This window comes from Petaurus breviceps, unplaced genomic scaffold (genome assembly GCF_028583685.1).
Source record: "Petaurus breviceps papuanus isolate PSGF00001 unplaced genomic scaffold, PetGlider_PUasm1.0 38, whole genome shotgun sequence".
NCBI lineage: Eukaryota > Metazoa > Chordata > Mammalia > Diprotodontia > Petauridae > Petaurus > Petaurus breviceps.
In genome coordinates, this window is record NW_027186304.1 from 90590400 (window position 1) to 90601924 (window position 11525).

The 11525-nt window shown below is 34.0% G+C and overlaps 1 long non-coding RNA gene across 8 annotated transcripts in view; it reads left to right on the plus strand.

The window, feature by feature from the left end:
• The window catches only part of LOC138170667 (uncharacterized), an 89975-nt gene extending 79436 nt beyond the window's left edge, over positions 1-10539 (plus strand). For all 8 annotated transcript variants that reach the window (XR_011170707.1, XR_011170703.1, XR_011170706.1 and 5 more), the window contains one exon: positions 9638-10539. This is a non-coding gene — a long non-coding RNA (uncharacterized lncRNA). The remainder of the gene's footprint in view (positions 1-9637) is intronic.
• The last annotated feature ends 986 nt before the right edge of the window (positions 10540-11525 follow it).

The window sequence follows — 11525 nt, forward strand, 5'->3', positions numbered from 1 at the left end:
TTAAGTTAATAAATGTTATATAACACTCAATGATTTGCATGCCCAGTAGGCCTCAGAGGATTTAAGAATACATTTCTGCATGCCCCCAACCTCGTTCATTTCTGGTCCTATTGGCCCCTCTTAAGCACTGGTGTGAGCCTAACAAATCAAAACTTCAAGGAAACAAGTCACTGCTGGCACATCTTTAACTTATTATTTCAGTTCTAGGAATTTAAGGGTCTCCGATTACCAAGAGCTACATAATGAGCCTGACAGTCCCAGTACCTGAGCTGCTCCTTTGGTCTGTGTCAGTTATCTCTGAGAATTGCTTTGATGCTGCTGGTAGCACAAGCTCTTGTGGTATGGAATGACCTATAACATCCAACATGCCCAGTGAGGGGCTGTGAGATTCTGGTTCACTGTATGTTCTAGTATCTGGGGGAGCATGGTACCAGAATATTTTTTTGTTCTTTCTTTCCTTTCTCTTATTAGTTGAGTTTGAGCAAATTTATTGTAAGCTTTTATTACTGTTGATGTATGTCAGATGAAATAATAAATAAGTAATTATACCTGACATAGATATAATTTTAATAAATTATTAATGATATTACATATATATGCATGTATATATATGTATATGCATAAATATATAATCTATAGATCTATCTATCCAGACATTTCTGCTATCATATTTGTTGTTAAAATGTGAATTTGTTCCAGCATGATTGATACATTGATACATGTGAATTTTACATTTGCTTCTGGAAGAAAAGAAATAAACGCTTATTAAGCACCTACTAAGTGCTAAGAACTGTAGTAAGCTCTTTACAAATATTATCCCATTTGATCCTCACAGCAACCCTGTGAGGCAGGTGCTAGTATTAACCCCATTTTACAGTTGAAGAAACTGAGGCAGACAGAGGTTACATGTCTTGCCTGAAATCACAGCTTGGAAGTGTCCAAGGCAGTTTTCACTAGATTTTCTTACTATAGGTCCAGTACTATATCCACTGCATATGTTGAATTATTTTTGAACTGACTGAATTCATAACATATGATGTATCTGAACTAGATAAATGTAAGAAAACCTATAACATTTCATTTTTAATCAAGGAAAGGCAAATAAATATGCCCCCGATGGAATAATCAATCACATTTAAGGACCTTTTATTACTAACACATACTTTGACATATGATCAAGACATAGAGAAGACTTGTTTCTAAAAGATGATTCCAACAGAGTAGATTTGGCAGATCTCGTTATGTGATAAAGGCCCAGCACGTATGTCTTGATTTAAAATCCCACCTAGCTACAACCAGATCTCCTTACTTGTCCAAGGGGTGAGGAAGTTAGCATTCCCAACAATTCTCATCTATTAAATAGAAGGAAATGTAATCCAGGGTGACCAGAAATCTTTAGGGTAAAGAAATTAAAGTCTCTTAAAATATTGAAGTAAATGTGGTTTGTATACTCTAATTTTGTACACAATGTCATCAAAATGGTTTAACCATGCACTCAAAAATGCTGACATTATTAAATTATGTGCATTTTAAAAGTCTAACTAATAAATCAAGTTTGCAGGAAATGGTCCAGACAATATTAATGAGAGCAATTTAGATTATTTATTTCTTTATTGGCATTTGTAAGAAAATAATAATAAATTTACTGTTAAATTCTTTAAAGTAGTCAGATTTTATTTATATGTGTACATTTTATTAAAATATTGAGCAAATTACCCAGATAGTTGTAGCTAAAAGAAATCATTTAAATTATTAAAAATATTGAACCAAAAGGATTATTTTAACCTAAATAACCTGACATTAAAATAATTGAGTAATTTCTGTTTTACTCTGTGTGGGTATAAAGCTCATTTCCTATTTATAGGAAAATTTAAAAATTATAAATAGTAGAATAAACCAACCTGCTTTCAAATCCCACCTCTACTGCTTGCTTAATCATGTAGCCATGGAAAAGTCATTTAAACTCCCTAATGATCATTTTCCTCAATTATAAAATATGTATAAATGAATGATAATAATAATAAACAACTATGCAGTATCCTTTAAAGTTTGAAAAGTGTTATCATTACAATAACCCTGAGTTATGAAAAGTAAATTTTATTGCCCCATTTTACAGATGAGAAAACCAAGATTCAGAGACTAAATGACTTGTCTCTGATCACACAGTTACAATGTGAGGTAATCTTTAAGTGCAAATCCTCTGGTTCCAGGAACCCCTATGATAAAATTGTTGTCATTGTCCTTCATCCTTTGTTCTTAAAGAGCACCATGACATCAGGGAGATGATGACATGCCTTGCAGTTAACTTTGATTTGAGTGAAGGAGGGCCGTGCAAGGTCACCAGCCTCACATTCTCCTACAGAGCCATCTGGATCCATTGACCAGATATTCATTAGAACGACTGGAGATGAACCAGGATGCAATGGAAGACCCTGGACATCATAGGCTAAGGGCTTTTCAGGTTCTCTTTTTGAGTGAGTTAATGCCCATTCAGTGAAAAGTCCTCTTTAAGAAGTGAGTCAAGGGATGGCCCCTTTAATAAAAAAAAAAATAAATCTGGATGGGGAAGATTCTCAGGTTGCTTACCAAAAGATAAAAAGTTACTATTTACATTCACTCTGAGCCAGAAGGGCCCAAAAATAGCCATTAAGTGACTAAACCTTAAACCCAATTCACTGTGGAGTTCATAGATTGGACAACAATAGGTCCCTGCCCAGGCACAACTTAATGACATAAATGTATGACTTTACTTATATTATCTACCTTAGAGTGATGAGGAGATCAAATGATAATGTTTGCATATGTAAAATATGTAAAATTATAGGTAAAATATGCTATTATCATTATTATTCTGCATCACACTTCTATTAAATGAGGTTACTGAATTAGATAATCTTTAAGGGTTTCCACCTCTAAGACTGTATGAAAGTATACTTTGCAGGCGATTGTTGTACACAACAATGCCCTAAGTAAAAATTGCCTCATAGCATTGCTGGTTTTCCACCTTTTAATATATCCCACACATGAATCCGTCACCTCAGAATTCCATACCACACCTGAAACACCTCTCCTCTCTTCATAAACAAACAAAAAGAAATGAATAAATAAATAAAAATGAAATAAAAACTGAAAGAGTTATGTAGTAAAAAGAGGCCTGGATAGTGGATGATAAAAATGCCTTCAAATTCCTCTTCTGACACATACTAATTTCTTTATCTTGTTTAAGTAATTTAGCCCTGGCAAGCCTCAGTTTCCTTATCTTTTAAATGAATATGATAGCATTGACCTCATAAAGTTGTTATAAGAAAAGCACTTTAAGCAAAAGTGTTTATTTATCAGTCATCCCACCTTTTAATTCAAATATGACTACCTGAACAATTCTGATACTTTTGGCTTCTCTTTTTGTATGTATAGATATCTAGGATTACCACTATTTTCACCTTTTCCCCTCTAGAGATACATTGAAAAATAGCAACCTACATTTTCAATAAAAATTAAAGGGCTTTTTCCTCATAGCTTTTAATATTATAAAAACAGCAACTCGATAGGCTTATGTTAATTTTTTTTAAATTATGGAACTGGAAGATCAAATCTTTTTCTATTTCTGGGAAACCTCAACTTTGCTCATCTTCATTTCTGAAGATGCATATCCCCTCACTTTATACTGACAAGACTGAGGTTTCTACCGATAGATCCCAAATGCTCCACACAGCTCAAATTTTTCCAAAATCCTTACCTCTCTTCTCTTTTCCAGGAAAGAAGTATAGAAAGAAGGGATAAAGGATGGAAGGAAGGAAGGAAGGAAGGAAGGAAGGAAGGAAGGAAGGAAGGAAGGAAGGAAGGAAGGAAGGAAGGGAGGGAGTGAGGGAGGAAGGGAGGGAGGGAAGAAAAGGAGAGAAGAAAAAAAGAGGAAAGATGGAAGGAAGGAAGAAAGAAAAGAAGGAAGGAAGGAAGGAAGGGAGGGAGGGAGGGAAGGAGGAAGAGAGGAACAGAGGAAGGGGGAGGACAGAAGGAAGGAAGGAAGGAAAGAAGGAAGGAAGGAAAATCTTATTTATGTCAACTCTTCAAGTTATCTTCCTAGAACTATTCCCACCTTAATTACTAAACATCTACACTTGTTGCTTCCAACCACCACTCATTAAATGCTAGGCAATGAGGTTTCCATCCCTAAATTTCTATTGAAAATGTTTCTTTAAGACTTTCAGTAACCTCTTTGGCATGTCACTTAACTTCTCAGTGTCCCCAAAGAGCTCTATCAGATTATGAGCCCCAAAGAAAACAGCAACCACAGGAGATCACTGTTCCAATGAGATCCTGGGCCCAATGCTCTGGCTATCCTTACTATGTTCTAGACCTTGTGTCAGGCACTGAGTTCAATGTTCCTTTTTCAGTCCTCACCTTTTTCAGTCCTTGACCCTTCTTCAGCATTTATACTCTTGACCAAATCCTCTCTCCAGATATTTTTTCCATAGTATCAGTTTGAACTGTGTGGAGAGCCGGGGTTTTAGTACTACTTTGCTTCCAGCAGCAATACATGATTCAGGATTCTTCCTCTTTTCCAGTGATGTTTTCTCCAGCTTCTCTTATTTTCCCAATTGTCCCTTGTTTGTCTCCATTACTTGAATCACCTTTATTCTCTAATTCCTTGAATGCGGTGTTTCTTTTAGCATTGTCCTTCCACCTTTCTCCCTCTCTTCCCTGTCTCTAGTGTAAAGAGACCTAAGTGCTCCAGGAAATGGGACCCAGCTTCAGGCTACATATCCCACACCACAGGATTGACCACAATATCGACCCCATTGCAAACAACCTATATCCTTTCCCAAATAGGATACTTCCCATCAATCAGTACACACACACACACACACACACACACACACACACTTCATATATGCACAAATATATTCATATTACATAACTGTGTATGTATACATATATAGGCATGTAGATGTACATGCATACACATTTGTGTGTTTATTTCCATTTGTTCCAGGAAATGAGCAGCTAATAGCATGCATTCTGTCTTAAAAAGGAGAATTCTAGATGCCATTATTGAAAAGGTTTCCATTTCTCCTCTTAAAAATAGAATTAAAGTAAGCTTCTTGAAGTTGCGGATTATTTCATTTCTGTGTTTATATCCCAAGTGTCTAGCACAGTGTCTGACACACAAGAAGTGATTTATAAAGTCTTGTTGAAATGAATAGAACTAGAATTGTACTCTATTTCTGTCTACAAATTTTCCTGGAAGTTATAATTTTAGTATATAATTATAACATTAATAAATAATAAAATAAATTAATTGATAAATTTCAGAATGAATATGTATGATCCAATATTTTAATTATCTAAAAATTAAGTACTATATTATAAAAGTCTTTAATATAAATTTTGGGTGAAAATTCATTAATAACTGAAAGGAGATACATTATGAATGAAGGCTTCTTTCTGATATGAATTTAGTTCAATAATTCCATGGAAAGGTTAAGCATATTTTAGCAAAAAGGTTTGTACAGCGAAAGGATATATGTAGGAATCATTGCTTAAAAACATTAAATAAAATATTTGAGATTCTAACAATGTATGTTTTAGCATAGAGCACATCTTATTTAATGCCCATTAAAACATGCAACTTAAGAATATATTTTAATGTTTTAACATTATAGAAATCAGATGTAATGCATTTATATTATTTCTTTGTTTTCTTTTTGAAATGTTAACATAACAGAAAAATAATTATCCTTTGGGCACTTACATTTAATTTTGGTTTTATGATTCCTCAGAGAGCCTGAGGGAGAGAATTTTGCATTTTTCTGTACATGGGGAATCATTTACTATGGTAAACTGGATGCATAGAATTGCTCTCTCATGGGAGCAAGACAGACAAGGACAGGTTTCTGTTCTTTGGGGACCCTAGGGTCTCCATATTCCTTTAAAATTAGAGGAGATCATGGATTGTTTAGTTAGAACAATTCTTTACCTCTCATCTATTGTTCTGTGAAAAGCTCCTTTTGAAATCAACTGGAGCTCTGTACTTGGAAGTAATATAAAGGGCATAGAGGGGAATAAGAATGTGGCCCAGGATTTGTGATGCTCAAGTGATTCAGACTCATTTCTCCAATAGCTGCAATTCTGAAATATGCTAGACTGATCACTGATATATTGCAGTTCACCACATTCTAATTCATTTTACAGAAGTAATCCTGCCCAGCTCTACCATTACTCTTCTGGGCAGAGCTCACACTTATATTCCATTGGAAATAATTCATTATTAACTTTATAGTAACTGACTTCATTCAACTATGTAGATATTGGAAGATGTCATGGCCCCTGCTTGTGGACAAAACAAAAGCACTTAAAAAATTCCTGGATGCATTCTTTGCCTGAATAACTGAAAATCCTTTTTGTCCACTCTTAGTTCATAAAGCCTTTTGTTTTTCCTGTTTTCATTTAGGCACCTTTTAAATTCTCACTTCTTCCATGCTGGCTTCCATGGCATTAAGGAGAGAGAAAGTGAGACACAGAGAGAGACAGACAGACAGAGACACAGAGAGAGAGAGACAGACAGACAGAGAGACAGACAGAGAGACAGAGGGAGAGAGACAGACAGACAGAGACACAGAGAGAGAGACAGAGACAGAGAGACAGAGGGAGAGAGACAGACAGACAGAGAGACACAGAGAGACAGACAGACAGAGACAGAGATAGACACAGAGAGACAGAGACAGAGAGACAGAGACAGACAGACAGAGAGAGACAGTGACAGAGACAGAGAGAGAGAGAGAGAGACAGAGAGAGAGAGAGGCAGACAGAGAGAGAGAAGGAAGGAAAGAAAAAAGAAAAATAATTTCTTCCTTTGACTCTTTTGTTCAACCTAGATGAATATATAACTTCCCTTTTGATTATATATGATCATATTTGATTACTTTATATAACTGTCTGTGCACATATATATATATATAACTATGTATATATATATGTGCACACATGTGTGCTTATTTCCATTTGCTCTGATATATATGTCATATATATATTCTTCTCCTTTCATGGTTATTAAATTATTATAGATGTCCTGTATAAACATTCATGTATCAGTCTTGTCTACCATAAACTTTAAAAATCTAGGATTTGGGAATTTTCTATTTTATTTGATGTGTATCCATGGTATGGCAGCAGATCTGTTGTAGGGATTTAAAAATACATATGTATATACCCAAAATAGTCATTGGTTAGTCAGTATGTGACTCAGAACATACAAAAACTTTTTCTAAACCTTCAAATTCATTTAATGTTTTACAGTTGATAAACATGACTTTAATTAACTTAAGGACTTTATTAAAGAACATGGATTATCATTAGATATGGAGAAAACAAGTTAGCTTTTTCTTTTCTTCTCCATTACTACTTGAACTAGATGAAATAATCCTGACCCACATTTCTATCATAAAGATCTCCATTTTCTATTAGGTAATTTGCCTTTTTTTAAAATCCTGTTATATTTAACACTTCTGACTCTGGTTTAATGTTTACAAATAATTCACAGTGGCAAACAAACACTTTAATTTTAAACATGTCTTCATGTATAAAAGTCATTGAAAAATCACATTTTACACAAATTCATTTGAGATCAAGTATGTGTTTTTTTCCCACAAATTTTATCAATTAATTAGATAAATAATTAACCATTTAATTTACAGTAAAAGGACAACTACAGAAAAATAATAACTATTCCATAGTATCTATCTATCTTGCCTATAATCATGCACTAATTTATGAATATGGAAAAGAACTGAGATTTTATCAGTATGTATATTTCCCACTGTGTGGATTCTGTCCACCAACACAGGTCACAACCTGGCTATCACTTAGTATGTACGTCACATAGAATTGTTCAAGCCACAAGGAGATTAAGTGACTTGACCAGGTTCACACAGTTTAAAAGTATCAGAAATTGTATTTGACCACAAACCTGGTATTATTTTCACTGTGCAACACTGAATATACACATTATTAAAGCTCAACACAACAATGTATTTGGTTTCCTCAGTAAGGATCATTTTAAATTCTTAACCTTTTGTTGTATTTTAACATCACATTTTAGACTCTTTATACTCAGGGCAGAATCCTATCGTGAGTCAAACTACTATCACTAATCACAGATGAACAAAGTTGTGTCCAAACTTTTGCGTTGGAATATCCCAGTGCTCAGATAATGAATTTTAGCCCTCTCTAGAGGGAGGGGGAAGAAAAAAAAAACTTTTCCTGTGTGTAGTCTGGCAGCATTCCAACTTTGGAAAAAAAGAAAAAAAAGTAACTCCATATGTGCACTGAAAATAAGCTAGTGATGTTTTAAATCAACTGGAAAGGAGAGACTGCTCTTTTCATTTTTTCTTTCTTTCTTTTTTTTTTTTAAGAAAAACCTTGAAGTGCTGCATTTGGGGATTATGAAGGTTTTAGTTACCTGTTGAATGACGGCATGGAAAATTTTTTGAAAGATTTTAAGACTACACTTTAAACTTATGAAATATCACCTGTGGTTTAGAGAGAGTATCCAATTCAGCTGGATTTTTTTCCACCTAGAGGGAAGGAGTTAATTTTAGTGTGTGATTGCATTTTCCAAGTATTCTATGACTGAGGTATCTTAATCAAAAGTTTGTGGTTCACTTAATTCTAGAGGCAGGAGAAGATGGAGATGAATTTATGCTATTAAATTTAAGTAAATATAGTGAAAATTTAGGACATGTTATAGTGAGGAAACCTGACCCAGGGACCACAGTTTATTGTACAATACTGATTGTTTCTCAGCATGATTTCTACAAAACTTGAGCAACTGATTGCTTTTTAAAATACATTTACCTCAATTTTTCTTCCAAGTAACCCAATCTCATTTTTTTTCTTGAGCATTTAGAGATCAAAAATTGATTTGGGGGATCTTTGAAAATTGCCTTTGAAGAAGTTGCTGATAGAACTAAATCTTTGTTTCCCCCTTCTCCCCACGTAAAGGACATGTATTTTTAATGTGTATACTTTTCCAGACAAAAATAATTTTAATAATACATATATGTCTAATTTGCAAAATGAAATATTACACTTTGTGTCTCATATGTCATACATTCACCTGATTCAGTTGATCATTGTCAGATACTGTTTTGAACAAATTTGAACCATTGTCAAGCTTCATATTTATTTTTGCATGCAGAACATATGTCTACCTAAGTTGTCTATCAAAAGCATACCTGATACTAAAAAATGGCTATATCTTTTGTTCAGAAATGTATCAATGGCAGAATTACTAAATTAATTGTATGATATGCATCAAAATTGGATTGCCATTGGGGCTTAAAACAGAAATCAAAGTTGATTATTTAATCTAGCAAATTGTCATCCAAACACATTGACAAAACGATCTCTCTTATTCTGAAAGTTGGGTTATAGTTTTATAAACTTTTAATATTACAATGTTATATCATGTTTTAATGAATGATATCTAAACTGAAAATTAATGCAATAATCTGTGATGTAAAGTATTATACTATCATATAATTTAAAACATGTATCTTCCATACCTTTCTTAGAACATGTTTAAATATAAATGCCATAATTAGATAGTCCTTAATATTGCCAGGTTTTCTTGATCTTCCAGGTTCAGAAAAATGAAGAAAATTTAGCCGAAATGTCAGAGGTACATAAACAACCTCAGAAACCTAATCACCAAAATACTGAAGACTTTGTCAATAAAGAGAAGCAGCTGGTGATTCAACAATTGAATTAGAGATTCTGTCACGAGGCTGGTGCACAGCACAGAAGAGGTGTGATCCTGCTAGAACTATTAAAACTACTGTCAAATGCTCAGAGCTTAGCAAAGGCTTCTAGTAAACTGTATTGTTAACTGTTTCCAGTAATAGTTATGACTTTTTTTCTTACTGCCATTTTTTCACTCTCAAATTTAAATTCATAGAATCACTGAGCCTGGGATGAAAGATTGAAAAAAGACATCTTAAAAGGAGGGTTCCCCCCCCATTTCCCAGTATTGAAAACTGAAATAGACAACATGGGAAGGAATTCACAAAAAGAGAAACTGGGTGTGTCATTTTATAGTTACTGATATTTTTTTAAAGTAGCCCTCCAAGATTCTGGGCTGTGTATTTACAAATGCAAATTAAGTTGTCAAAATGGTATATTTTGGTATGCTTCAATATTTTATTATGCATGGAATTGTTTTTGTAGAATATTTTATATCATTTAATGTTAGTTTTTTTGGCTAGTTTTAAAATTTATTTTAACTTGAAGTAAAACATCTTAAACTGCAGTTTAAAATGGTAGAGGACAATGAGCAATGCAGGGATATAAGAATTATTTTGGAGATGAGCAGATGATTTATTTCTAAATTGAGAACATGTCATAAATCTCAAATAAAAGTTAGCTGTTTATAGTAGCCACTCTGTTAAGTCTGTGATCAATCAATTCATCCATGTATGAATCTATAAACCATCGAAGAAAACTTTGTCAAAGGATTTTTTAATAAAAATATTTTTCACATAAAAATACTTTGGGAAGATAAGGTAAAAATTTATTTTTTCTTTTGAAATGGGTAAATGCCTTTATCACCTTTCACTCAAATTATAACAACAGCTTCTTAATTGGTCTCCATGACTTAAATCTCTCACCACCCTAGGCCATGCTATAAAATGCAGGCAAAATACTTTTTCCTTAAGCACAGGTCAGAACAAGTTACTCCTCTACTGAACTCCACTGGCTCCCTATTGTCTCTAGTATTAAATATAAATGCCTCTGTTTGGTTTTTAAAGTACTTCACAATCTGGACCCAACTCATCTTTCAAGCCTCATTGGACATTAGCCTCACTCTCATATTTTTCCAAACTGGCTTTCTCTCTGTCCCTCATATGCAACATTTCATTACATCTCTATTCTTTTTCTTGGGTTGACCTCCATGCCTTCCCTCCTCACCTCTACCTCAAAGAATTCTTCTCTTTTTTCAAAATGAAACTAAAGCACCTCTTTCTACATGAAACTTTTCCTTCTATAGGAATCCCCTCAAATGCTTCTGATCTCCCACCCAAACTCCATAACCTTTTATTTAAACTACAATTTTAATCAAATATTTGTAATTGATTCAGCTGACAAAGTAATTTCTCTAAAATCTTCAGTCTGACCATGTGACTCTTCTGCTCAGGGTGCTCTCCTGGCTCTTTATTACTTACAGAATCAAATATCAACTCTTCTGTTCGGCATTTAAAGCTCTCCAGAACCTACTTCCTTCCTATCTTTCCTGGCCTTTAATGGTACTCTACTCCATAGACTCTACAAACCAGCTCTAATGCCTGACAAAGCTCTTCTTCAGCAAGGTACTTCATCTTTTGCCTCCATACAATTCTACTGGCTGTCTCTCATGACAGGAACATTGTGTCCATCTCCACCTCCTAGTTTCCTCTAGCTTCTTTCAAGACTCATTTAAAATATCATTTTCTGCAGAAGGTCTTTCTAAATTCCATGGAAGATATTCTTCCTCT